The sequence below is a fragment of the Rhinolophus sinicus genome, chromosome 17, assembly GCF_057876585.1.
Source record: "Rhinolophus sinicus isolate RSI-liver-muscle chromosome 17, RSI-T2T, whole genome shotgun sequence".
In the NCBI taxonomy this organism is placed as follows: Eukaryota; Metazoa; Chordata; class Mammalia; order Chiroptera; family Rhinolophidae; genus Rhinolophus; species Rhinolophus sinicus.
The window spans coordinates 141,561,966-141,566,044 of NC_142517.1; the positions used below are offsets into that span (position 1 = coordinate 141,561,966).

The 4,079-nt window shown below is 40.3% G+C and overlaps 1 pseudogene; it reads left to right on the top strand.

Moving 5' to 3' along the window:
• The first annotated feature begins 3,452 nt into the window (after positions 1 to 3,452).
• Positions 3,453 to 3,871, top strand: LOC109450278 (large ribosomal subunit protein uL24 pseudogene; annotated as a pseudogene).
• The last annotated feature ends 208 nt before the right edge of the window (positions 3,872 to 4,079 follow it).

The window sequence follows — 4,079 nt, forward strand, 5'->3', positions numbered from 1 at the left end:
TTGATTGTTGGCTCTACCCTTAGGCTAGCTTCTTTCCCTGTTGCAAAATTTCAGCTAGAAGCAACCAGAGTCACGTTCTTTCTCATTCTCATCTCCCAGGAGAGTGCATGTTCTTCCCCAGCAAAGAATAAAAGTCCTGAACTTCATTCTAATTGGCCCAATTTGAGCCCCTCTTGAATCAGCTATTGTGGCAAGAAGGCAAGATGTACTGTAGTCCCCCCACTTATCTACAGGGACTATAATCTCGAACCCTACGTATACTGTTTTTTCCTATACACACATACATACGATACAATTTGAACAACTCTTGCATTTTGGGACCATTGTGAATTAAAATAAGGGTGACTTGAACACAAACACTGTGATACCATGACAGTCACTCTGACAACCAAGATGGCTACTAAGTGGCTCATGGGCAGGGACCATATACAAAAGTGGAGATTCACGTCCCCGGTTGGACAGAGCAGGATGGCGCAAGATTTTATCACACTACTCAGAGCAGCATGCAATTTAAAACATATGAATTGTTTATTTCTGGAATTTTCTATTTAATATTTTCAGACCATGGTTGACCCTAGTTAACTGAAACTGGGGAAAGCAAAACCATGAATGGTGGAGGAGGGCTATTGCATGGGTTTAGACCAACCCAAGAACGTGCCTGGCACACACTGAAACAAATCCATAGGGTTTTGTTTTTTGTTTTTGTTTTTTTTTACATATTGAGATGTTTCTAAACCACATGATAAGTAGCCAACGCTCTGAGTCTCCCCAAGTGTTCCTCACTGTATCAGCAACCCAGCCTGAAATCTGCAACCACTCCATTCTCCAGCAACTGAAAAATTAACATCTGCAAAGGAAGAATCCATTTGGACCCTGCTCCGCAATGCAGGCATGTCTTCTGTTTGGATGGATTGTGTCCTGGTTAAACATTTTGATATCATGTAACCGGCCACTGAGGGCAGCATCAGTCCCACTGGACTGGTTTCCTAGGGCTGCCGTAACAAAGGACCACAAACTGGGTGGCTTAAAACAACAGAAATACATTCTCTCATCGTTAAGGAGGCCAGAAGTCCAAAATCGGGGTATTGGCTAAGCAGTACTTCCTCCAAGACCTCAGGGAAGAATTCCCCTGGCCTCTTCTAGCTTCTGGTGGTTGCCAGCCGTCCTTGATGTTCCTTAGTTTGTGGCAGCAGAACTCCAAATTCTGCATCTGTCTTCACATCTTCTATGGGTCAGTGTCTAAATTTCTCTCTTCTTATAAGGACACCAGTCACTGGATTAGGGTCCTCCCTGTAACCCAGCATGACCTCATTTTAACTTTATGATATCTGCAAAGACCCTGTTTTCAAATAAGATCACATTCACAGGTTCTGGGTAGACATGAATTTGGGAGGGGGGGAACATTATCCAACCCAGTATACCCCTCTCAAGTAGGACAGCTAATATGCAATGGGAAAGTGGCAAAGTGATACTAGGGGCTTCCCACAATGTCCATTATAGATGCTGAACCCTCTGTGCCTTTGCTCTCTTCATTTACCTGGTTGTAGTCAACAGCTATAGTTGAACCAGCATTTCAGATTTATTTGCATCTTCTGAGCTAGATCTCACATTGCCTAGTCTCATTTCTAACTCTAAGGCCTTAAGTCCATGGACTTCAAAGTAGTTTGGGGAAGGGGTCTGGCAAATAATCCTTAAGTCCACATGCCAGGCCAAGCATTGTCAATAGAGTGAATAAGCAATATATCTCAGCTAGGTTAAGTACTATTGTTTTTCAAATGTATGTAGCTGTGATTCATTAAATAAAAGTTCATTTAAAATCTTCCTGCATTGACAATACCTCTTTGTCATTATGTATGTTCTCTATCAACAGATAGTAAAGTAGAACTACTATCAGCACACTGGTCTCTGTTAAAAGGACCATGAGCAAATTGGGATACAACTCTATCTGCTGTCACGAAGGCCAAAAAAACAATAGCTCAAACAAATAGACATGGATTTTTCCTCATGTAAGAACACAAGCTGTCCAAAGGTCATATGGCAGCTACACTGTCTTGGGAATCTAGGCACTTTCTATTTTTTTGGCTCTATCATCCTCAAGATAGGGCTTTCATACCCTGGTCTAAGATGGCTTTTGCAGCTCTCACAAGTGTGGCTGCATGTGGCTCACATACGATTGGCCAGATCCTAAAATATATGGCCAAACATAACAGCAAGAGTAGCTGGAAAATGTAGTCTTTATCTGGGCAGACATGTGCTCAGCTAACTGTTGAGAGTTTTATTACTGAAGAAAAAAAAAACACAATAATATTAGGGAAGAGTTAGCATCCTTGACAAAAGTTGCATGCACTTGGGAGAAAGTAATGCATATTTACAAATGATTTGCATATTCTTAATAGATTACAAAGTTTTTTCTAAGCTAATGTTCAAGGTAACTACACATCCTTAATATTTTAATTTCGTGGTTTGTTTTCTTTAAATTCTATCTCATCTTACTAACTCTACTTATATAGTTGGCCTAAAAATGCTCACTTAGATGTCTATAGTGAAGTTTGAGAGACAGAAAGAGAATGGTTGAAAAATACTATTGAGGTTAACAGGAAATAGTGTGTGGAAGGGGAAAAATTACAATTTGGAGAGTGACTCTTGATAGGATAAGGTTTTTAACTCCCTATCTCTGGTGACATGTTATCCAGTTACAACTAACAGGAAGAAAATTTAAATGAGGGTATCAGTATCAAAGACTTTACAAACTATATGCACAGTGCCACAGCCAAGTAAGACTTTCTATAGCTTATACTTGGTACTCTGCTTAAAAGCAGATTCTTCTCAAATGGGAAGGGGCATGTGAAGGTCTTTATAAATGTTGAACAACAAAGTTGGGCAGAACTTTGCCAAAACAAAATAATAATGACAAATTAAAAAAAAAAAAAGAAGAAGAAGAAGAGGGAGGAAAAAGTAAACTTAAAAAAAAACAATAAACATTGGAAGATTGGGAGTATATTATTCAATTTACGATTGTTCAAAGTTCTTACTGATGCTAAAATTTTCAGAATTCTGACTTTTCACAGAACCTTATCATAAACTTTTTTATGGAGACAAGTGTGCTGGATGGTCTCGGTGTGTCCATCGGATCTACCCTCCATCCTTCCACAGCTGATCTGTGCCCCAGGAGGCTGACTTTTATGGACCGCATCACTAGGCTTGCATGCCCTCTGGTTTCTTGCTGGATGCCACCAATGAGAGGCTCCAGCAAGATACTGGACACTGGAATGATGCTGAGGTTGGATATTTTTTCCCCTGCTTCCCTCCATGCCACGCGGCAGGTTGCCAGTACCTGTGTTCCTCCACTGAGGGCCACAGCTACTATCATCTGGTCCTCTCCTACAGTTACAGCCACAGCTGCCTTTCCTGCTCCCTAGGACCTAGCCAAGCCCCTCTGATTGGTTTAACCCTTTGTAGCTTCTGACCACAGCAAGAACTATAAAAGGCGCTTCAATTCACCTTTCCGCATTTACAGGAAAATTATGTCTTTCCCTCTTTCCAAAGAGCTGAGACAAAAATACAGTGTTTGACCCAGGTCTATCTGAAAGGATGATATTCAGGTTATGTGAGGAAACTAAAAAGGTCAGCAAATTGGCAAAGTATTTCAAGTTTAGAGGACAAAATGTGTCATCTACATTGAACATGTGCAGAAGGAGAAGCCAATGACACAACTATCCATGTAGGCATTCAGCCCAGCAAGGTGGTTGTCACTAGGCTAAAACTGGACAAAAATGGCAAAATGATGGTTGGATATAAAGCCAAATCTTGACGAGAGGGAAAGGAAAAGGACAAATATAAGGAAGAAACATTTTAGAAGATGAGGAAATAAAATAATCTTATATACAAACTTCATGAACAACTGCTTAAATGAAAATCTTACCTATCTCTGTGGTTTACCAGCTGTCACATACGCCCACTGTACAAACAGGTGGGAAATTCTTTTAAGTTCTCGCTTATTGATTTTGTATCAATTTGCACCAGAAGATTGAGATAAGGAAAGGCTTCCAAGAATAAAATTAGGGTCTACTTTATTCAAG